Source organism: Staurois parvus, unplaced genomic scaffold (genome assembly GCF_062004578.1).
Source record: "Staurois parvus isolate SC_StPar_1 unplaced genomic scaffold, SC_StPar_1.0 ptg000175l, whole genome shotgun sequence".
In the NCBI taxonomy this organism is placed as follows: Eukaryota; Metazoa; Chordata; class Amphibia; order Anura; family Ranidae; genus Staurois; species Staurois parvus.
In genome coordinates this window covers 11,317,859-11,343,977 of record NW_028317971.1, presented here as the reverse complement: position 1 = coordinate 11,343,977, position 26,119 = coordinate 11,317,859, and positions in this window count along the sequence as shown.

Genomic DNA, 26,119 nt, shown 5'->3' with positions numbered 1-26,119 from the left:
CAGGCATCATCCTGGTATAATTTTTTATAGCTGGCGATCGGCTTTCATGTAAAAGCAATCCTAGTGGCTAATTAGCTGCAGGATTGCTTTTACAAGCATCGGGAGACAATGCCCTCCCTCCCCCGCTGCCTTCAACAGACTTCTTGGGCAGTCCCGTGCCATCGGGGGAACCTGAGAATGCAGCCGGAGTTTCTGCCAGCTGACCATAGAGCTGATTAGAGACCAGAATGGTGCCAATCATCTCTATTGCCTAAGAAATCAGAAGCTACGAGCATTTCATCACTTCAGTTTCGCAGGATATACAGTAAACAGCGCCATTTGAAAATTGGAAAAGCATCTGATCACAGCGATCTTGGTTTGATTAGATAATGTAACGGCAGAGGTCCAGAGTCCAGAGTCTAATAGAACCCAGATTTCTGAAAAAAGAATATATGACAATGCCCATTGAAGTTATAGGGGATATTTGCATTCCCTGTGATAGCATTAAAAGTGATAAAAAAAAAAAACAGTGTAAAAATAATTTAAAAAGTCAAAATAACTTAAAGAAAAGAAAAAAAAAATTACCCTCACTCCGCCCCTCCCGTGCACACGCGCACCTGTGTACGTGAGCCTTGACCCTGTGCCGGTATGTAAACAGCAGTTGCGCCATATATGTGAGGTATCGCCACAAACGTCAGATCAAGGTCAGTAATTCTAACACTAGACCTCCTCTGTAAATCTAAAATGGTAGCTTGTAAAGGCTTTTAAAACGTTACCTATGGATATTAAAAACGGATGCAGTTTGTCGCCATTGCACGGGGCATGCGCAGTTTTAAAGCATGTCATGTTTGGTATATATTTACTTGGCATACCATCATCTTTTATATTTCACCAAATAATTGGCCAATATGTTGTGTTTTTGTGCATTAAAAGTAAAAAAAGTGTATTTTTTTTAAAAAATTGAGTTTGAAAAATCGCTGCGAGAGTACTATGTGACATAAAAAATTGCAGCACCCAACATTTTATTCACTAGGGTGTTTGCTTTAAAAAATATATATAATGTTTGGGGTTTAAATTAATTTCCTAGCAAAAATATTGATTTTTTTTCATGTGAACAAAAAGTGTCAGAAAAGGCTTGGTCTTAAGGTGGTTAGAAGAGTGAATGATGTGTGGCATAAACTTCTAATGTTGGGCATAAAATGCCCCCACCCCCCAAAACGACCCCTTTTTGGAAAGTAGACACCCCAAACTATTTGCTGAGAGGCATGTTGAATCAATAGAAGAATTAATTTTTTTACCACAAGTTTTTGAAAAAAGACAAACAAAAAGTTGTTTTTTTTTACACAAAATTGTCATTAAATGATTTACTGCTCACACATGCCATGGGTATATGTGGAATTATTCCCCAAAATACATTCTACTACTTCTCCCAAGTATGGGGGTACCACATGTGAGAGACGTTCTGGCAGTTTAGCCAAGTACAGGATCTCAAAATCCAATAAGCACCTTCAGGCTTTTAAAGGGCTTTATTTCCTCATTACACTTCCTGACTACCTATCACAGTTTCGGAGGCCCTGAAATGCCAGGATAGCACCAAACCCCCCCCCCCAAATGACCACTAGACACCCCAAGAAATTTGATAAGAAGCATGGTGAGTATTTTGCAGATCTCGTTTGTTGCCACAAGTTTTTGGAAAATGAAGAAAAAAAACAAAAACATATTTTTTCTTTTCTTTTTTTATATTTCAAAACCTTGTGAGAAAAAATGAGATCTGCAAAGTACTCACCATGCCTCTTTTTAAATTCCTTGGGGTGTATACTTTCCAAAAAGGGGTAATTTGGGGGGGTTGGTGCTATCCTGGCATTTCAGGGCCTCCAAAACTGTGATAGGTAGTGAGGAAGTGAAATCAGGAAGTTAGGCACCTTCAGACTTTCAAAGTGGTCATTGGATTTCAGGCACCTGTATGTGGCTAGGCTCCCAAAAAGTCTCACACATATGGTATCCCCATACTCGGTAGAAGTAGCAGAATGTATTTTGGGATGTAATTCCACATATACCCATGGCTTGTGCGAGACATATATCATTTAAATGACAACTTTGCGCAAAAAAAAAAAAATTTGTTTAATTTTCCAGAAACTTGTGGAAAAAAAAAAATCTTCCATGGACTCAATATGCCCCTCAGCATATAGTTTAGGGTGTCTACTTTCTGAAAAGGGGTCATTTGGGGGTGTTTGTACTGTCCTGGTATTTTAGCACCTCAAGAAATGTGATGAGCAGTCAGAAAGTAAAAGCTGTGTAAATTCCATTATCTATACCATATTTTGTAGACGCTATAACTTTCACACAAAGCAATACATTTACACTTATTAGGACTTTTTTTAACCAAAAACATGTAGCAGAATACATTTTGGCCTAAATTTATGATGACATTTTTGTTTTTTGGATATTTTTTATGACAGAAATGAGAAAATATTGTCTTTTAAAAAAAAAAATTTTTTTGTTTATAGCACCAAAAATGAAAAGCACACAGGTGATCAAATACCACCAAAAGAAAGCACTATTTGTGTGAAAAAAAGGACGTAAATTTCATTTATGTACCGTATTGCATGACTGCGCAATTGTCAGTTAAACTAGTGCAGCACTGTATAGCAAAAAAAGGCGTAAATTGTAGTATCTATACCATAGTTTGTAGACGCTATAACTATCACAAAAAGCAATCAATATACACTTATTGGGATTTTTTTTACCAAAAACATGTAGCAGAATACAATGTGGTCTAAATTTATAACTAACTTCAAGTTTACTATGTATTTCTTATAGCCGAAAGTAAAAAAATATCGTTTTTCTTCAAAAAATTTTTTCTGTTTATCTTTTTTTGTTTATAGCACGAAAAATAAAAAGCGCACAGGTGATCAAATACCACCAAAAGAAAGCTCAATTTGTGTGAAAAAAAGGACGTAAATTTTGTTTGGGTGCAGCATTGCATGACTGCGCAATTATCAGATGAATTAGTACAGTGCCGAGTAGCAAAAAGAAGCATGGTCAGGAAGGGCGGTAAATCCTCTAGAGGGCAAGTGGTTAAAAATGACTTCCCTTTGTGGTGCTCATGTGTGCCCTCTAGCATATGAATGAACACACTTTGTGATCATTGCAGACACTTTGACACTGCAGATTATAAAAGGAGGGCTCAGAGCCAATGAAACTGGCTCTGTAGCATGTGCTCTCTGTGACTAATTACAGTGATCACTAGGGTTGCACCAATACTGATATCGGTATCAGTGCCGATACTAAATATTTGTAATTGTACTCATGCAAATGCTCCAATACCTAAAACTGATACCTTTGCGGTGCAATTGGAGCCCATACAAAAAGAATTTCATGTGACTTGAACAGGAATGCAGTGCAGTTCTTGTTCGCATCACATGCAGTTTCCCACACCACTCCTGTGTGAACCCAATCATAGTGACTTCAGCCTGGGTTCACATAGGAGCAATGCAGGAAACTGCATGCCATTTGGACAGGAATCGTACCACATTCATCTACAAATCACGTGCGATTCTTTGCAGGGCAATGTGAGCCCATTCATTTTGTATTGGCCCAAATCGCACCACAAAGGTATCGATAATTGGTATTGGCAAGTACTTGATGTACAAGTATCAGTAATCATACTCGCCGATAAAACACAGGTATTGGTGCATCCCTAGTGATCACAAAGTCTGCATTTAGCAGCCAGCACTTTGGGGTTTATTTACTTAAGCTGCTTCACTCAGAATCTTGTGCACTTCTGCAGAGAAACCAATCAGCTTCCAGGTTTTATTGGTAAAGCTTAATTGAACAAGCCGAGGTTAGAAGCTGATTGGCCACCATGCACAGCTGCACCAGATTCTGAACGAACCAGCTTTAGTAAATAAACCCCACTGTTTCTTTTAAAAAAACTTGGCCATGACAGCAAATGGAGTATTCCTCACTATATATACAGTATATTTATTGTATCACCAGAGAAACCACAGTGTCCCTGACCGCTAGCCACGCCAGTACACTGTCACCAGACCGATACAGCCACAGTGTCCCTGACCGCTAGCCACACCAGTACACGGTCACCAGACCGATACAGCCACAGTGTCCCTGATCGCTAGCCACGCCAGTACACTGTCACCAGACCGATACAGCCACAGTGTCCCTGATCACTAGCCACACCAGTACACTGTCGCCAGACCGATGCAGCCACAGTGTCCCTGATCGCTAGCCACACCAGCACACTGTCAACAGATCGATGCATCCACAGTGTCCCTGATCGCTAGCCACGCCAGCACACTGTCACCAGACCGATGAAGCCACAGTGTCCCTGATCGCTAGCCACACCAGCACACTGTCAACAGATCGATGCATCCACAGTGTCCCTGATCGCTAGCCATGCCAGTACACTGTCACCAGACCGATGCAGCCACAGTGTCCCTGATCGCTAGCCACGCCAGTACACTGTCACCAGACCGATGCAGCCACAGTGTCCCTGATCGTTAGCCACACCAGTACACGGTCACCAGACCGATGCATCCACAGTGTCCCTGATCGTTAGCCACACCAGTACACGGTCACCAGACCGATGCATCCACAGTGTCCCTGATCGTTAGCCACACCAGTACAGTGTCACCAGACCAATGCAGCCACAGTGTCCCTGATCGCTAGCCACACCAGCACACTCTCACCAGACCGATGCAGCCACAGTGTCCCTGATCACTAGCCACACCAGCACACTGTCACCAGACCAGTGTAGCCAGCAACAATATCCCTTATTGCCACCACATCAGTGTGTAAGCGGGATATGTATTGGGTACCATGTATTGGAAGGAGACCCCTGCCCCACCGCACTACGGGACAGAAACTCTCGAATCGCACGCACCAGGCACACCAGCGATGCTGGAAGAGCAAAAAAACGCACCCGCGCACCTCGACCAATTGGTCCATCTTAGACCGACGGACGAGCACCTCCACCCATTCACCAGAGCACTTCATCCACAAATAACCCCCCAAGAACTGATTTGGACGGACTAACGAGCTCACCAATACGCAACGCCCCAAAAAAGGCCACCGCAAAGGCCGCCCGAAACAAGCACACCTCGAAGTCCAAAGAACACACAGACCGCAGATGCGCAACCAAAGACCCCAACAACTCAAAGGACACCGGACGACAGGAATCCCTACAGCGATGATCCCTACGGTAACTCCGAAGGGCCTGTTGAACCCAAAAATCTTTCGTGAAATCCCGACACCCTTGCAACTTAAAGAAGAAGGCCAAACCAGCCAGCCGGCGATCCACTGCAGCAGCCGACACCCCCCGCTCCAAGTTCCTTGCCAAGAAGAACAACACTGCCAAACCCACCTCCGGCCCCCATGGATCAATATCGACTCGTTGTAGCAGGTCCAGCCACTCCAGCCAGACCTTAGAGTATGCGAACCATGTCGCCTCATTCACCGAATGCCAGATCCAGCCTGCAACGACCCCAAGGCAATCTCCCACAGCCAGTCGGGACAAGAAACCCAGTGTTGCTCCGCCACCGGTGCCAACTCTCGGAATTTGTCCCACTGAAAACGAGACAAAGCGTCAGCCAGAGTGTTATCAACCCCAGGGAGATGCACAGCATGGAGAAAAACGTTGAGCTGCAGGCAACGCAACACTAAATGGCGAAGCAGGCCAACCACCAGCCACGAGGAAGCCGAGACACGATTGATGACCTGAACCACCTCCAAATTTTCACAGTGAAAACGAACCTTTTGATTCCGAAAATTCTGCCCCCAAACCTCAACTGCTAACACCACCAGAAAAAGTTCCAACAGCACCAAGTTACGAAGAAAACCCACCTCCAGCCAGACATCCACAGAGCCCGCCCGTTAAAAGAATCCAAAAAGAATCCAAAAAGGTGTGCCAAATCTGCAAGTCCTGCCGATGCTCCCGAGTCTAGCGAATAAAATGTCAAGGGGAGGCAGTCCCAACCGGCGGCAGAACACCCGACCCATCGGCAGGATACGACAAGCGAAGTTAAGTTTGCCCAACAACGATTGCAAGGCCCGCAGCTGAATTTTTTGCTTGCCCAGTACCCCAACGAATTTCCCCTTGTAGGGCCAACAGCTTGTCTTCAGGCAGCCGGCACTCCATTGCGCCCGAATCCAAAACAATGCCCAGGAAAGTCATCACCGAAGCCAGGCCCTCCGTCTTGTCCAATGCCAGAGGAATCCCGAAACATTCAGCAACGTGTTGCAAAGTGGCCAGCAAAACTGCACATACTCTGGAAGCTGGCGGACCCACACAAAGAAAATCATCCAAATAGTGGATGACCGAATTCACCCCCGAGACATCCCATCAGCCGCGCGACCAAACTCCATTGTCGCCGAGCAGCCAGCCGTCGCCCCCGCATCGGGTTCCGACAGCTCGCCCTCCTATCTTTCTTCCTCCTCTCTACGAGTGAATGGCCTCCTGGTCCCAGGAGCCACGGGTCCCGCAGGTCTGTGCCGCTCCCGACTCCGCCTCCCGGCACCAGCCATGCTCACTGCCATCCCTGGGCTCCGTCCTGCAGCGCTCCCAGCAGCACTCCACCCAGCGCTGCTCTTCCTCCTGTGCTTCTTTGGAGCCGCAGCTCCAGGCTTCCCAAGGGGCCCGCCAGCCGCAGCAGGAGACAGCCCGGCAGCCACAGCGGTGCTCCTCCCACGCTGGGCTCCCTCCCTGACAGGCACCTTGTCAGCGTAGGAGCCGTTGACATCCCGTTCACTTTGCCACGCGGGCGGGCGGAGGGGCTTCCTCCGCGCGAGACCCCGCCCGCCGAGCTCCACCGTTGATGGGGATTCCTGCCGGCTTTCTCGCGAGCAGATGCAAGAAAGCGCCCTGCCAGTGGGGCCGGAGGGTCCCGAGCGGGGCTCCCAATGTGGCGCTGAGTTCTTGGGGGGGAGCCCGGGCTAAAGTGCTCCGGAGGCCTAGACCTCCGAGCACATGGGCGCTCCCGCCCTCTAGCCGCTGGTGACAAGCCCGGGTCCCGCAGCAGGTCAGGGACCCGGATTTGCAGCCAGTCCGTCCCTCTAACAACGGCAGCCTCCTGCAACTGAGCCAAAAGTCCCTCCATAGCAGCTGCCCTATCCGCACACCGAAAACCTTGATGAAGATAGCCTGCCCAGTACACGCTGGTGTGCAAGCTCTCTCTCCTCACGTTCAGCTCCGACTGACGCCCCTCACCAGAACCCCCCACCCTAAGGTGCAGAAGACCCCACCTACACTCCCCCTCTACCAACCAGATCCCCAGCTATCCCTTACAAACTCCCTTGTGCTATCATTAACCCTTTCTAGTCTTCCTTCCCACTCTAGGCCTAGTCATGCCTGCCCTACGCTATTTCTTTTCTTTCTTTTTTTGCTACGGGCATTTCTTTTAGAGAAGAGGAGTTCTTAGGGCGCATCTGCCAGTGGAGGGAGACAGTGGGAATAGGCACTAGAGCAGCACTTCCAGGAGTAGAAGCAGACTCTGGCCAGAACAGAAGAGAAAGAAGGCACTTCTAAGTGCAGTATATCCACATGTTTATTGGTAAAAACGGTTAAAACCACTTACGAAGGAGAATAAGGCCCAGGCATATGGAACGTCAATGCAGGACTCCTGTCACTGTTTCCTGGAGCTCACTGTGCCATCCAGCAGCAGCAGGGGGAGCTCAGGTGCAACCCCAAGATGGCCGCCGCTCTTTCTGGGCCACCATGGAATGTACAGGACATCTGCGTGGAATGCACGTCCCGGAAGTGACATCAATGGTGGACAGCGATGCGTTTCAGAGCATGCGCAATAGCTCCTTCATCAAGACCATGACCCACTGAGGATTAAGCCAAATAAATAGGAGGGGAAGGCGGGAACAGGGCAGAAGAATCTGTAAAAGGACACACATATAAATGTAATAGAGCCAGGCAAATGGTGACAGGATTCCTGTGCAATATACAATGATGTCAGAAACTATAAACATGGGAATAATAATAACATATGAACCTGGGCAATGATATAAAGAACTAATAAAATTAGACAAAAGAAAGTAAAGAAGGAACATAAGAAAAAAAAAAAAACAATGTTTATAATTATTTATATAATTATTTATATAATTTTTATTATATATAAAAAGGAAATGGATATGGAATGGAACAATAATGCAAAGAATGAATCCTATAAAATCAAGAGGGTAAAGAATACGCACCAATTTATAGGAAACGCATAACTGATGAATGAATTATTCTATAGTATGGTGCTAATCTCAAGGTCCTCATTTAGCTCCTCCTTGAATGAGGAGCTTGAGATTAGCACCATAATACAGACCAGATATCATCAGTACAGTTTACATTGCCCCATTAATACATCATCTTCTCCCTTATAAAGCGATAGTTTTCTCACACTATTTATTGTTATACCTATGGGTTAATGGGGTGTATTTCTTTTCTTAATTATCATTATTAGTTGTTCTTCCATTGCTTTGCCATGTATGCATTCTCATATGCACAACCCTTTTATATTTGTGATCTGATATAATTAATTTATGATTTGACATAGTTCATGTATTCCCTCAGTAATTCATCCATCTGTTTGGTATGCATTTACTATACATTGGTGCGTATTCTTTACCCTCTTGATTTTATAGGATTCATTCTTTGCATTATTGTTCCGTTCCATATCAATTCCCTTTTTATATATAACAATAATTTATATATATATATATATTTATATAAATAATTTATTTTTTTTTTCGATTTTCCTTCTTTACTTTCTTTTGTCTAATTTTATTAGTTCATTATATCATTGCCCAAATTCATATGTTATCATTATTCCTATTTTTATAGTTTCCAACATCATTGTATATTGCACAGGAATCCTATCACATTTATAGGTGTGCCCCTTTCCTGATTGTTCTGCCCTGTCCTCACCTTCCCTCCTATTTATTTGGCTCAGTTCTCAGTAGGTCACAGTCTTGATGAAGGAGCTATTGCGAATGCTCCGAAATGCATCACCGCCCACCAGTGACATCACTTCCGGGACATGCGTTTCACATGGATGTCGTGTGTGTCCCACGGCGGCCCAGGAAGAGCAATGGCCATCTTGGAGTTGCACCTGAACTCCCCCGGCTGCTGCTGGATGGCACAGTGAGCTCCAGGAAACAGTGACAGGAGCCCTGCATTGACGTTCTATATGCCTGAGCCTTACTCTCCTTTGTAAGTGGTTTTAACTATTTTTACAAATAAACATGTGGATGTACTGCACATAGAAGCGCCTTCTTTCTCTTCAGTTTCAACATTTACATTATATGTTACCAGAGGATGGATTCCATTCTTAGCATAGTGTGTTGCTTGGCTATATTTGGTGATTTTCAAAGCTTGGATATGTGAAATGTATAGATATACTTTAAACCCATGTACTGTTATGATTTGTGTTTTCTGCAATTGCACATGGAGATTTTCTGTTTATTAAAAGCATTAATACACTACAGAGATCTAAACATCCTTGGCTTTTATCGCAAGAACCGTTAACCTCCCTGGAGGTATTCCTGAGTGTAGCTCGGGGTAAGGTTTCAGTACCACAAGCGGTAACCCCGAGCTACACTCGGGAATACCCTGAAGCGCTGCTCCGAGATCTCTTCTTCACTTACTTTGTCCTGCGCTCACGCGATGTCCTTCCTGCAGTGTCCCCGGCAATGTCCTCCGGCCGATGATATCATCTGTCTTCCGGGTTCTGTTCCCTGCGACGTCAGGACGTACGGGGACAGAACAGCGGGAAATTTAAAAATATGAAAAAGTGACATTCACTAAATACACTAAAATCACATAGTAAAATATCACTGTGTCAAACCATTTCACATACATTTTGTCCCTAGTGCTTTGTCCTGTGCCCTGCCTGCATTTTTACCGTTCTTTCTGCCTAGAAACTGAGAAATGTCCATGGCATCCAAAAAGTGTCCCTTTAGGTCAAAAGCGGTTCTAGACCAGCTAGAAAACAGCGATAGTAAATTAGAACCACTTGCAGAATTGAGTGATAATGATTTGTGGGGAATCAGACACCGAAAACGATTTTGCGACTTTGCTCAGTGATGTGCGAACTTGGTGCTATATTTCAAATTTCAGTGTTTTTGGTTTGATTATGTTATTGAATTAAATGTATTATTATTATATTATTATTTTTTAGATTATTTATTAAATTATAATTTATGATTTCGCGTTTCAAATTTTAACATACCCGTTTACCAGACTCTTGTCCGGACAGATTTCAGTGAGTTATTCCTAAAAATTACAGGCCTAAAATAAAAAAAATACATATTTCCATGCAAAAAAATGTACTGTTTTGAGCACAGAAATACTGACATAATCAGACCGCTAGGGAGGTTAAATAGACACCAAGCAGAACAATTGGAGCCTCTTCCGGGATTTGAGCTAAAGCTCAACAGAAGCAGACTTGTTTTCTGTTGCTTGTTCTAGGAAAAACGCTGCACACACTGTTTAGAAAGAGTAAGGCTGCAGAAGTGTATGGTGTTCAGGAGGAAAAGGCGCTCACCCTACCTGCCTGGGCCACAGATAGTCAGTGGATGTCTTTTGCAAGGGAGCTTACTAGGTATGTTTCTCCTTTGAACAGAGCTTGGGGTGATGGAGTCTTTGATTTTTCCTCAGATTTTAGATTTAAATGTTGTGTTTGGTTTGAACCTCCTGCTTGCTCTACATATTGAATCTGAAAAGAGGAAAAAGGCAGAGGTAGAAAGAGACTTGTTGAAAGAGCAGCTTGCAGAGGTGACCGAGTGTCTGGAAGACACTACAAGCAAGGTAAGGGATTTAGAAAGTAGGGAACTCAAATTCAAGCATGCAGTGGCTTCAAAATGTGTTCAAACCACTGTAGACAGAGCTGGAGATCTGAGTAAGCGGTGTGCAGCCCTAATGAACAAGTCTAATGATGGTGTAATAAAAGACAAAGGCCATAAGCCTATAAGCAGAAGTAGTACATGTGCCACTGTTACTTCTCATAAGTGGGAAGCTGGGAATCTGATCACCTCAAATAGAGAAGGACAAGCTGGGTCAGATAAAAGGAAGGCAAGGCCTATGGTCTCCAGGAGACACATGTGGACTGATTTACTTAAGGTGAGGTTCCCTAGAGAGGAAATAGATGGGATTCCTAAGCCAGCTTTGCTTAAGAGATGGAAGCAAGTGGCTGGGAATGGTAGAATCAGGCACATTAGGTATTTTTGTTGTCATAGACTGGGACACATTGCTAGAGAGTACCATGCTGCGAAGACTGGACAACAGCAGACCAGTGTTCTCGGGACAGCACGGAGAGAGAGATGCAGGTTTATTCTTTCCACTGGAAATCTATGCCTTTCCGTGAAAGTGTTACAAGGCAACAGTGGACACCCTACAATAGTTTTGCAGTTTGCAATGGGCACATAGAGAAATGTGAGTTTTGAGCTATCTTTTTTGGCACAGTTGCAAGGAACATATAATCTGCTTTGTCTCTTACTCTTTTAAGGTAATAAACATCAAAGAGGTGGCGCAACCAGAGCAGATGACCAGGCCAGATGGGATGAGACAGGTCAGAAGAGGAGATGAGAGCATGAGGAAGCTTTGGACGATTTCCTGATGGCGGCTGAATTGGAGTGGACTTTCAGCTGAGCATTTCCTTATGATCAGGAGGACAAGATACTTTCATCTGGGACTTTCTTTCCAACTATGTTACACAAACTGCCAAGGATATTGCTAACCCTGCTCAAAGGAATGTTGCAGCTTTTCATGGACAAAAGTTTGATCACCCAAAACATAGGGGGGAGTCAAAAGTGAATTTTTTCCTTCCATTTACGATATGGAGGGTTTATTTCGCCCTTTCCTGGACAAAGGTTATAAAGCTGTTGAGAAATGTTACACACAAGGTTTTCACAAATGATGCTATAAAAATCAAGAAGTGGTTTGTGTTACTTCGCTATATTGGTGATTTTCATAGCTTGGATATGTGAAATGTATAGATATGCTTTAAGACCATGTGCTGTTTTAGAAGCTAAGGCCTCCCCTAGTAATATGCAAATGAACCAGTCAGACTGGTTTATGAGTTCAACAGAGGAAGTAAGGCTACAGAGGATATGATGTAACAGGAATTTAGGAGGAGAGGAGGACTTTTGAATTGGCATGTGGCTTAGACAAAGACAGTTGTTTTGGCGAGACAAAGAAGGACATACTTGTTCTGAAGACAGAGGAGGAAGCAGTTGGACTTTGAAGGAACCAGGAGAAGATTCCATCACCAGGAGAGCCCAAGTTGAGTAGCTGTGTAGTATACCTACTGCATACATATCGTACATGCTTATTTCCTAGGAAGATAGTCAGCTTGTGCATTTTGTAGGCATATTTTGTTATACTTTCCATGTTGTATTTAGTGTTTTCTGCAGTGGTACGTGGGGATTGTCTGTTTAGCAAAAGCAATAATACACTACAGAATCAGAATTAAAATTCTAATTTATTCTTTTCATAATTTGAATTTCGGAAGACGGTTATATTCTTTTCTGTTCTATTTTATTTTTTCTATTCTCTCTTTTCTATTCTAATCTATTCTATTATTTTCTATTGTATTCTTTTATTTTCTATTATATTCTAGTATTTTCTATTGTATTCTTGTATTTCTAGTCTATTTTATATTGTATTTTCCATTCTATTCTGTTTTACTCTATTCTTTTCTAGTCTATTCTGTTTTATTCTATTCTATTTTATTCTTGAAATTCTAATTTCGGGAGAGAGCTGCATTCTATTTTATTATATTCTAATCTATTCTATTCTATTATTTTTATTCTATTATATTCTGTTCTGTTTTATTATTTTTTTCCTATTCTATTATTTTATTTTCTATTCTATGCTTTTCTATTTTATTCTATTCTATTGTTTTCTATTCCTTTATTTTCTATTCTATTTTATTCTATTCTGTTCTATGCTATTCTTTTCTATTCTATTCTTTTATATTATATGCCTTTTTTAATTATATTCTATTATTTTGTTTTCTATTCAGTTTTTCTCTCTTCTATTCTGTTTTATTCTATTCTATTCTTTTCAAAGTCGAATTTCGAAAGACAACTTTATTTATTCTATTCCAATCTATTCTGTGTTTTCTATTCTATTCTATTCTACACTGTGTGCACAATTATTAGGCAAGTGAGTATTTGGACCAAACCAATATTTTTATGCACATAGTCCAACTCCAAGCTGTATAAAATTGAATGCTTATTGGATTTAAACATAGCAGGTGATGTGTATTTGTGTGATGAGGGAGGGTGTGGCATATGGAGATCAACACCCTATATCAAGGTGTGCATAAGCATTAAGAAGCTTCTTTTCCTCAGGCAAAATGGGCCAAAAAAGATTTAACTGACTCTGAAAAGTCAAAAATTGTAAAAAGTCTTTCAGGGGGATACAGCACTCTTGAAATTGCTAAGATATTGGGGTGTGACCACAGAATCATCAAACGTTTTGCTGCAAATAGTCAACGGGGTCACAAGAAACATGTTGAGAACAAAAGATGCAAATTAACTGCCAAAGATTTGAGAAGAATCAAACATGAAGCTAACAAGAACCCATTATCCTCCAGTACTGCCTTATTCCAAAACTGCAACCTACCTGGATTGCCCAGAAGTACAAGGTGTTCAGTGCTGTAAGACATGGCCAAGGTAAGGGAGGCTGAAACCCAACCACCACTGAACAAGACACATACGTTGAAACATCTTTTGTTATTTGTTATTTCGGATTTGTTTAAATGTGTTACGATTGTAATTAATGAATTCAGATATTCGAATTTCCGAATAATGAAAAATGTGTCCCAATTTCGATTCGGATCTAAACGAACCGCACATGTCTAGTTCCTGCCATACCAATGCCAATGTCACCCCGACCAAAGCAGCCTGAAACAGTATTCCTGATCACTAACACCATCAGTGCCAGTGTATCCAGCAACAGGGACCTGATTGCTAGCCACACCAGTGCCATTGTAGTCAGTAACAGTGTGCTGATTGCTAGCTACACCAGTGCTAGTGTCAACAGTGCTATAATAAACCACACCAGTGCCAGGCTCATAGGACCAGAGCAGCCAGCAATAGTGTTCCTGATTGCTAGACACACCAGTGCACGTGTCACCACAGTCAGTGTAATCCAACAACAGTGTTCTGTTCACTACATTTCAGATATGTAAGCTGAGCAATTAAAAACTGAGTATTTAAACAGAAATGAACATATTCACAATAATAAATAGTAATAATATAGAAATACATGTTAAGTATATTTAACCTCTTCACGCCGGTGCTTCCCGACCCTTTAAGCGGTTTCAGATGCCGGGAGGCGGGGTTTTAGGGTAATGTGACTGCCGTGATTCGCTGTCATGGCGGTCACATGATCGGATAAGGTCCCAATCGCAAGGGGGGATTGGGACCTTTCCGCGAGACATCGACATATGTGCTGGGAGAGCGCAGGGCATGCACTCTCAGCACATATGTGTTTTCAAATGGTACACAATGGTATATGCGGCCGCTCGGCGTCAAGGCCCAGCTGCCGAGAGGCGGCATATTTGTGTATGGTCGGCATCAAGGAGTTCAAGGATTTTTCCATTTTTTAAAAGGGTTTAGTACTAATGTAATCACTTGCTGTCCATGGCATTTTTTAAAAACTTTTCACACAGATGTCAAAATCAGCATTTTGTGCCAGAAAATTACTTAGAACCCAAAAATATTAAATGTTATCTGAAAGCAGAGGCCCTGGAGAATAAAATGGTGGCTGTTGAAATTGCATTTTTTTCACAGCCATTTATCAAACCCAAATTTTCAGGAAAAAATATACTAAAATGAATTTTAGTGCACAATAACAAATATGGTGTTAAGACCTGTCCATAAATATTGAAGAGCCTGGCCAGCAGGGTTTACTGCTGAGAGGATGGAGTGTTGAGCAGTGGTTTTTGAAGCCTGGAAGGGACCCACAGGACTTCAAGGGACATAGTTAGTACCTCTACTTTCAACGCCCAAAGCCTGTAGGGGAGAGGCAACCGGGTACAATACCCAGGTAGCCATCTGGGAGGGACAGCTACTATCACCCCTGCTTTGGATAATCTTGTGCTAATGTGCCAGTGCTGAGATCAGTATTTGAAGTGCTTTACTAGTCTGTTGAATGTAATAATTTCCCCAGGAAACACAGTCTGGAGTTGGTGCTAGGAAGACAGTGACATCACATTGGTCCTCAAACTTTTCTACACTTTTCACCCCCCAAAGCCTACAAAGGAGATTGCAACCGGCTGCAATATTCAGCTAACTTTTAGAGGGACAGCATACTTTTATCATCCACCCTTGCTTGGAGAATTCTTACTTGAAGTCAGGTGCACTGACATTTTTTACTAAGTGGACATAGGGTTCTTGCATATAGTTGGGCCTTTGCTGTTTCTACTAAGGGGACATGGAGCTGCTAAAAGCAGAAAGGATATTTGCTGCTGATCCATTAACCACCTGCCAACCGCAGATAGCCAAATGACGGCTACACTGCGGCCAGCCAGTTCTGTCAGAGCGTGAGGAAAGTACTGCCGAGAACCGGCAGTTGTCAGAGCAGGGATCGGCACCGATCATCAGGGCACTGATGATCAGTGCCCTGATGATCGGTGCCCAGCAGTGCCACCCACCAGTTCCGCCCACCTGTGCCCAGCAGTGCGCCCACTTGTGCCCAGCAGTGCACCTACCTGTGCCTAGCAGTGCGCCCACCTGTGCCCAGCAGTGCACCCACCTGTGCCACCCAGCAGTGCCACAAACCTGTGCTCAGAAATGCCACCTACCTGTGCCCAGCAGTGCCACCCACCTGTGCCCACCCACATGTGCCCACCAGTGCCACCCACCTGTGCCCACCAATGCCACCCACCAGTGCCCATCAGTGCAGCCCATCTGTGCTGCCAGTCAGTGCCACCAGTCAGTGCCCAGTGGTTGTGCAAGTCAATGCCCAGCAGTTCCACCAGTCAGTGCCCAGCAGTGATGCCAGTCAGTGCCACCTATCAGTGCTGTCTATCAGTGCCACCTATCAGTGCCGCCTATCCGTGACACCTCATTAGTGCTGCCAATCAGTACCGCCTATCCGTGCCACCTCATTAGTGCTGCCTATCAGTGCTGCCTATCAGTTCCCATCAGTGCTGCCTATCAGTGTCCATCAGTGCCGCCTATTAGTACCCATCAGTGCTGCCTCATCAACGCACATCAGTGAAGTAGAAAAATTACCTGTTTGAAAAATTTTATAATAGAAACTTTTTTTTTTTCAGATTTTTTGCATTTTTTATTAAATACCACCAAAAGAAAGCTCTATTTGTGAGAAGAAAATGATAAAAATTTCATATGGGTACAATGTTGCATGACCGCGCAAATGTCATTCAAAGTGCGACAGCGCTGAAAGCTGAAAATTGGCCTGGTAAAGAAGGGGGTATAAGTGCCCGGTAGGCAAGTGGTTAAGGACTGACATTATTCTGGAGGGCGTACAGTGTAGATCCATTTTTGCTGCAATTTGTACACAGAGAAGATCTCCTCCAAGTTGTTGTTGAATTCAGTATTGTGCATCCCATAACCCCTTATTCCTATCCAAGTTATATTCCCCTAATAAAATATAAAAACAAGCTCAAGAACTGGTTTTCTTACTACATGTGCCTCCTGAAAATGTGTGTTGCCTGTCTGTGCAGACAAAAGGGGACCCAAAATCCAGTGGCTCCTTAGGGGGTAGCGCTACATATCCATTATAGGAGCATACAAGATTTATCAGGTCCAGGTTGTACTCGTCAAGTGGCATTTATGGCTTGAACATTGCTACATTCTATGGAGTACTTTAAATCTGCTACTCCCTTATTATGGATATAATGAGCAAGTATTGCTGTAATAGTGTCATGGAAGTCCTTAGTGCAGATCCCTTTTCCAAAAGAAAGACTACTAAAGCCTAACACTTGCCAACAGACTGGTGTGTTTTGCATGGCATTTGAAAACCAAGGTTGGTATGGCCTAACCAAGGTTGGTATGGCCTTTGCTCATTATTGTCCTTTCAAAATATGCACCGAATCATCAAAAATAAGGACAGCCTGTCAGAGAGCTCATGTCTCTTTTGTGAATGTAGGCTTGACAGTGATTACATTTCTGTATGGCTGTTACCTAACTGGTGTTCAGTCAGTGCACTGTCTTCTTTTTAATGTTCGTTGCTTTGTGTGGTAGATACAGACCAAATCTGATTGCTGATCCTGATGCCTCCTTGTACTTCCATTTTATTTTAAACTTCAATAAAATATTGAAACAGCAAATATGCACCTGGTCTAGACTGGCATACAGTTTAGTGTGAGCATAGCCGAATGCCTTCTTTAGAGAACATTTTCCAGATCTGTTCATATACAGTTGTGACCAAAATTATTCAACCCCCACTGAAATTGAGTGTTTTGGCCAGTTTGACATTGCTTTTGATCATTCAGTCATCTTGCTTACATTTACATTAAAGAGGCACTTGTAGGTCAGACAAATATAACATAACAGTTATAATGAAATAACCACAAATGTCTTTTCTGTGCTCACAGCATTATCAGTTTTATTCAACCCCCAAGTGACATTCAATCTTAGTACTTAGTACAGCATCCTTTTACAGTTATAACAGCTTTTAAACGTGAAGCATAGCTTGACACAAGTGTCTTGCAGCGATCTACGGGTATCTTCGCCCATTCTTCATGGGCAAAGGCCTCCAGTTCAGTCACATTCTTAGGCTTGCGCACTGCAACTGCTTTCTTTAAGTCCCACCAGAGGTTCTCAATCGGATTTAAGTCTGGTGACTGCGATGGCCACTCCAAAATGTTCCAGCCTTTCCTCTGCAACCATGCTCTAGTGGACTTGGAGGTATGCTTGGGATCATTGTCCTGTTGAAAGGTCCAACGTCTCCCAAGCCTCAGGTGTGTGACGGACTGCATCACGTTTCCATCCAATATCTCCTGGTACTGAAGAGAATTCATGGTACCTTGCACACGCTGAAGCTTCCCTGTACCTGCAGAAGCAAAACAGCCCCAAAGCATGATTGACCCTCCACCATGCTTCACAGTAGGCAAGGTGTTCTTTTCATCATAGGCCTTGTTCTTCCTCCTCCAAACATAGCGTTGATCCATGGGCCCAAACAGTTCTAATTTTGTTTCATCAGTCCACAGAACACTATCCCACAACTTTTGTGGTTTGTCCACATGGCTTTTGGCATACTGCAGTCGACTCTTCTTATTCTTTGGAGACAGCAAGGGGGTACGCCTGGGAGTTCTGGCACGGAGGCCTTCATTACGCAGTGTGCGTCTTATTGTCTGGGCTGAAACTTCTGTACCCACATCTGACAAATCTTTTCTCAGTTCCTCAGCAGTCACACGGGGACTTCTCTCCACTCTACGCTTCAGGTAGCGCACAGCAGTCGAAGTCAGCATCTTCTTTCTGCCACGACCAGGTAGCGTTTCAACAGTGCCCTTTGCCTTGAATTTGCGAATGATGCTTCCTAAGGTGTCTCTTGGTATGTTTAACATCTTTGCAATCTTCTTATAGCCATTGCCCTTCCTGTGAAGAGAAATCACCTCTTCTCTTGTCTTCCTGGACCATTCTCTTGCCTTCACCATGTTTGTAACCACACCAGTAAATGTCTAGAAGGAGCTGAGTATCACAGTCATTTTAAAGCTGCCTAATTGGTGCTTATTATGCTTGATTGCTGCTCGGTGACATCCACAGGTGTTTTCAATACCTGATGGAAAGCACCTGTATGAACCTCTGTTCTTCAGAGTGGTAGTCTTTAAGGGGTTGAATAATTGTGGCAATGAAGAAACCACATAAGAACCATTTACTACTGTATTACATAAACAATTGATGTCATTTTAGTTGCATTTGGGTAGTTACAACGTCCTTGTAGGATTTGATTCTGAATACAATTCCAAATGTACACTATAGTCCCTAAACCCCTTTACAGCATTGGGGGTTGAATAATTTTGGTCACAACTGTATTAACAAATGGAAGAACGTTTCTGTATGCACCTCTAAAACCATGTTTGTGTATTGTAATCAATTTGGAATATCCATCTTATATATTAAAATGTATAATACAACCAATTTGGTACCAGCACTTTTTGATTTGCATCCAGAGATATAAACAAATTTAGGCTATATACTGTCTTCGTCTCTGAATCTCTTCCCCTGTATTCGCTGTTATGTTTTGGAATCCATCGTCAGAGCAAGGCTTGGTTTTGGCTTTTAGCATGGATGTAAAAGAGAGGATTGGTTGCAATTGGGTCATTTGTTACTCGCGTGGCCTCTCCCATTTCCGGCTATGGGTTTATTTCCAGTTGTGTCATTAAGATGGAGGTTGAATTATTCCAAATCGAGGCTTGGTTGTAACTTATTTAAAGCGCAATGGCGGAGGGCGGTCTCCTAGCCCCGGAAGACGTCTGGTATGAAGAAACACATCGGGCGAAGCCTCCCTTCTGATATCATCACGGAAAAATCACCATTTTACGGTTGTTTCTGCTGACTGATGGTTTATTGTTGCCTTAAAATTTAATTATGTTTGTAAGTGCATTTTCATTCATTTAATAAATAGCTTTTTAACCTACTGCACTATGAGAGGCACCTCTTTATTTTGTATGAGCATATGTCGACCCCATAAGATTGGTACAGCCTGAGGATATGAGTTATATGAGTCTGGACGGAATTACATATATCAGGCGTGTATTGACCTCCTATAATTAAGGGGTCAAAGGATCTGGTAAGCCTCCAATTTGGTATCATAGTGGTGCAATTCTCACTTTGGTGGTTATATTGGAATGAAGATTTTCTATTATTCATCGCAGAATAAGGGAACTGTTCTATATACATTATGACTGTTCCATATATGTTTATTCAAAATATTTATTTTTGTCAATGGTTTACTATTGAGCACTTTTCTGTTTATCCTTTATTAGACACATATCAATTGCGTATTATTTATGTGCATTTTTTTATGTATTTATATATTTCACTTAGCACAACACTAGCTATTTATTTTGATCTCCAAAACCCTAGTTGTCACCTCCGGATTGAAATTAACAAATCAGTTGCACTCCAATCACATCAGCCTTCACAAAGCTTTAATACTCCAGGACTAAATCACCAAAGAGTCTGCCCTGACGAAGCCTCACTCTGACATATTTCACCCAAAAAGGGCTTAATCATAGAGATCCCTTGTTGGGCCTCTTTAGAAAACTTGAATGGCCCAGGGTGAATTTTTCAAGCTAATCGCTATTCATATCTTTGATAAATGCCAGTGCTTGCAATACTTTTCCCTCCCTATTCTATTAGCATAAACTTGCAAGTTCACTCAATGCAAACGTGCATGTTTGTAGAAAAAAAAATTATTAGGAAGAACATTTGGCAGTCAAGCATGCAGGGCCAAGCATGCAACCCATCTAATATTTGTAGGACTTTGAAAAAATCGTAAGACATTCTTCCTAATGTCTATCACTGATCCCCTTTAAATCAACTAACATTCCAGAGAGAAAAAGGACATATCTACAGGGTGGGTTACAGGCAAATCAAATGGGTGCCTGCCAAACTAAATTAATGACACAGAACACTTATGTCATTTTGATGTGGAAAATATTTACAGAGATATGCAATAAGTGTATCTGCTCACGCTTCAGGGTCTTTCCAAATGGAACTGAAATTCTTCAGGCTTCACATATACTATACACTATGAGGAAATCTGTAAACCACAACCTGAAGCATTTCTGACAATTGTTATCAAATGTGAGCTTGTTCTTGGGACAGGAAAAGAAAGAATAATGTTGGTCTTCATGGAAATGAAGCTGTATGCTTTCATTTTGATGCATAAGCTATTTATGTATAAACAATCCTTTGGTAAAGTTATCTGATCTATTTAACAAATACATGTCCACTTCCACTCTAAGCATATAACTGTCCATGAGAAACTCATGTACTTCTAAGATTTACTCCAACAACTGTCAATGTCTGTCTTTTGGAATATTATCATCATACTTGCAGTTATCACTGACAGAAAAGTGAACCCCCAGCACTGTGGTGGGCTGACATCCATGGTCGCAGTGGAGAACTGAAAATAACATTAGGTCACTCTTTGTCTTTTCGAAAATGTTTTATTTTCTTCAGGTTCACAGAGAGATTGGGTTAGGGTTACCTCAGCAACATGTTTTCCTGACTCCTGCTGCCACAGCACAGAAGAATGTGGACAATGGTGTATTGCAAAAATAAGAACACCAGCAGCACATCTTCAGAGGTCCAAAGCTAAGCAGTGGATGTCTCCATGCATTCCCTCCAGGGATGTACCAGGGTCAGACTCATTCCAGCTCCAGCAGGATATCTTCCTCTTGCTGTCCACCTTGGGTGCTGTATCCCTCTCGATCAGGAAGGACATTTTCAGGATTTTGTGCTAGGTTCAAAATGGCTTCCAGCCAAGCCAGAAACTACTACTACTACTACACACACACTTCCCCAGGTCAAAACCTAGGAAAAAGACACCTCACCAAGCCGCTCCCCAAATATTATGTCCTCCCCAGCATTCACCACTGGCAATAAACCTCCTAGTGGTTAGTCAGGGGGTAAATAAATATTCATAACCCAATTGCCGAAGCTCCCCTGTCTAATGCCAAAGATGCCAGTGACACCTACTGGCATCAGCCAGAAACAGTAGTAACAGTGAGTTTAGGGAACAGTCAAGTGAGATGCTACAAATTAGCATGGACAGATTACTACCCAGAAGAACTAAATTCAGCTAGTCACCTCTGTTTATGGCAAGGTGGCTACACACTCTATGGCTTTAATGTGGTGGCTCCATTTGCCTTTATTTTAACAGACCAAGCTGTCCAGCAAAAGTGGCAGTTCGAAGGTTGAGACATACCATTTAACACTAAGAGGGATGCTTACAATAGTCAGCTGTTATTCATTATGTAAAACCTTTATTCCAAAAGGAAAAAAACTTTTGCTACAAGAGCTTATAAAGTGTTAGCTGATGTTCAATTTTAATTTATTAGTTAATCTAAATCTAGTCATTCATCTAACACTACCCTCTCCTTAGATTGACAATGCTGCTTTCCAAGGGTGTCTTTGTTGCTCCTCCATAGAGTGGAGCCACCCTTAAACAGGAAATTTGTTACTGGCTGGATCACCAGGGGAGACTAAAGCAAAAATGTCTTCAAAAGAAAAAAAACATGCCAACACATTTAAACAATGGTAAGCTTAAATATGTAACATTTTTATTTTTGGATTTAATACCACTTTAACCTCTTGCCAGACAAATAACAAACACTGTATGTGAAGTGACAAGACGGCCTTTAACAGCCAGATGCTGCACATATACGTCCATGGTGGCTGAGGTTTCTGTGTTGGAAGCACACTCACCGCATACTGTCAGCACAGTGACTGAGCTGTCACAGAAAGCTCTTGGTCTCTAGTTATGAGTGGGAGCCAGCAAGACAGCCCCTAACCTTAGTGATGACTGTGACAGTGGTCACATGATATGGAAGCCTATCCCCCCTCCACCCCCCACCTTAAGACCCAGTGTGTTTCCATTCAAATATAGTTCTTATTTTCTCACTTGTAAAGCAGTCAACTGAAAAGCTAATTAGATTTCTGAGCATTTTTCCAATAGGATTGTAAAGACCTTGGACTCCTCTAGGTGTTTCAAGATGAATAACGATAGCACAGTGGGACCCCGCCCAACATCTGTTGACTAGGGGAGGGGCTTAAAGAGGAATAGTTAACTGGCACTTGAGTCTATTTGCTATGTACACAGCACACCTGTGCCACAGTTCTTGTACTCACAAAATATGCTTTAGTTACTGTGCTGCAAGAGCGTCTCCACAGGAGCCACTTGGTAATTTGGATTCCCTGTTTTGCGCCTTAACCCGAAGAACAACCACAGCCCCTCTGAGACACCTGGTTGAATGAAATTTAATGCAAGCATTTATAAGCACATGAGTATAGATACCCGTTACTGGACTGTGAAATATAACCAAGAAACAGATACAAGACCATTTAGTGGTAAATTAATGGCAGGGGTTAGAATAAATGGTGGTTGAAGTATAAGTGAACACACAGAAGGTAGGTCCAGACACAGATCACTGGACAGCATAATCACTACACCAAGAGTTCTGTACCACTAGACTGTGATTAACTCATGAATCAGCAAAGCCAGCAATAAATAGTACATATCATCATTAACTGCAATGTGAATAATAATACTATAACTAGTTTAGAGCGCACTCTAGGAAAATGACTAGGATATGGTGCAATGTCCCCTGAGAGGTACCTCATAACATAAGTAATAGGTAAAAGTCTCTGTGTAGCAACTGTAAAGGGAACCATCTTTAGTCCTAACTCTTCAGCTGGCTACCACTGGGGCCCAGCTAAAACATTGGTGCACATGAGAATAGTTTCAGTCAAGCCTGCAGATGGGAATAAGGCTACTAGATAGCTGTATGGTCAGTTTCTAAAGGGCTCAATCTCTCTAGTAGCAGATAGTAAATCCCCACAGCAACTCAATAGTCCTCTAATCCAGCACTTCGCAAAGATGCTCGTTTTTAAGCATGCTTTACATACATTGCATTGAGCAGCCATTTCATTTGAGTGAGCTGTCCAATGCACACAAATCACAATAAAAAAGGCATGTACTTATTTTAAATACTTTGCACCAAAATGCATGGTTGATGTGTGGTACACTGAAGCACATATGCATTAGCAGTGTGTTGGGGTGCTACAGTGTTCTGTAGTTGCTCTGCCGTAACCCTTGTGACAGCAGCGGTGAAAGGGTTAAACCGTATGAAATAAAGTTGACCTTGTAAGCACTGTTGGCAATAGCATATGGTTCATCTCAACCCTATATGGGCTTGTTTACATTTGGCTGGTGGTCAGTATAAACATGCGGTTGAGCTGTGTTTTTACCACTCCCACTTGAGAAGCAAAGGCAGTGGAAAAGTGTTTACAAATTTTGCAGACGCAATACTCTGCAAGAATTAAACTCCCTGTTGTGTTCGGCAGGCAGTACTGCTGTGGAACGTTACCTGCATTGCATGTAGTTATAGGGAAGTAGTGCAGGCTTGTAGGGGCTAAAACAGGGGGAGGAGGCAACGTAACTCCTCTTATCACCTGTCAAATTCCCTCTGAAAATCCATCCACTGCAGAATGCTTTTCAGAGGGCTAACACTAGTATAAACTGATCCTGTCACTTTGCTGGACAGCTGGCCAGTCATAGGAAATTGGAAATAATATCTACAGGCAGGATTAACAGGTAATAAAACTATGTAGCAGGGGGTGATAGACCACATCATATATGTAATTTTTTTTTTTTTTGCTTGTCCATAGTTCTACTTTGATTGTGAACAAATGATTTGATTTAAAATGCAATTTTCATATAATTTGTAATGCTGCTGTACACCTAATTCCCACTATTTACATCACAGCCATTTTCAGATTTCCAGGCTGCATACCGGATCAATTACTCCTGCCTACATTAGGTTGCTATGACAACCATGGCTACAAAATAATTAAAGACAAATTTCAGCTAAAGAAATTCTGTTTACAAGCAATATAAAAGATCAAGACTCTCATATTTGGTTGATTGGTTCACGCTGTCTTGATTTGCTTTTTTCTGTTGATGGTTCAGTGCCTGAGACATGTTTCCGCTATGTAAATGCTTCAATCTGACACTAAGCACATTCTCCCAGACAGCACTGTGGGCAACCAATTGCTCAGTCTTCTCACTACCTAAACTGTGCCATGGCATCGAACGTCAGGAAGTAACATCACTAATCGAGTCAAACGGTGATCCCAGAGCTGTTTATACACAGCGAGAGATTGCTCAATATCTAAACCATGAAGGAGCGTGCTTGGTTTAACATTACAATATTCACACAGTGAATGTATGGAAAGGTGTGGAGATTAGAAGAGAAGAAAAAGAGAGAAGGAAAACACATGAGAATGGAAAGAGGAAATTAACCTCACTAGCGGTCTGATTATGTCAGTATTTCTGTGCTCAAAGCGGTACATTATGGAAATATGTTTTTTTTATTGTATTCCTGTAATTCTTAGGAATAACTCACTGAAATCTGTCCGAACAAGAGTCTAGTAAACATCCCGGGTATGATCAAATTTGAAACACGAAATCATAAATTTAAACAATTATAATAAATAATCATAAAAAATAATAATATAATAAAAATACATTTAATTCAATAATATAATCAAACCAAAAACACTGAAATTTGAAATAGAGCGCCAAGTTCGCACATCACTGAGCTTAATCGCAAAATCAGTTTCAGTGTCTGATGACGAATTTTCCCCACGAATCATTATCACTCAATTCTGCAAGTAGTTCTAATTTACTATCGCTGTTCTCTAGCTGGTCTAAAACCGCTTTTGACCTAAAGGGACGCTTTTTGGATGCCATGGACGTTTCTCAGTTTCCAGGCAGAAAACTGTAAAAATGCAGCCAGGGCACAGGACAAAGTACTCAGGACAAAATGTATGTGAAATGGTTTGATACAGTAATGTAATACTATCAGATTTTAGTGTATTGAGTGAATGTCAAATTTTTACATTTTTGAAACTCCCACCGTTTTCGTTCCCCTTACATCCCAACGCTCTCAGGGAACGGAACGCGGAAAACGAATGCCGGCTTCGACCGGAGGACATGACCGGGGATGCTGTATGGGGGACATCGCGGGACTGAAGGACAAGGTAAGTGCTCGAGGGATCCCAGAGCAACGCTGCAGTGTAATCCTGAGTGTAGCTAGGGGTTACTGCTTCTGGTACTGAAAGTTAACCCCGAGCTACACTCGGGAATACCGCCAGGGAGGTTAAAGAAGGAAGGGAAAGTAAAGCAAATTAAGGCCGGAAAGAAAGGGGTGAAGGGGTGAAGGGACATTATGGGAGAAAAGGAATAATAGAGAGAGGGAGTAGAAGAAAGGAAACTATAAAGACGTAAGAAAAGCATAATGAAAAATGAAAACAGAAAGGCAGTAGGTAGAAATAAGTAGAGAAGGAAAAGGAGACGGTAGGAAGAGGAGAGACAGAGTTCAGCATGATTCATGGAACTTCTCCACTGGAACCCAGTGCTCCA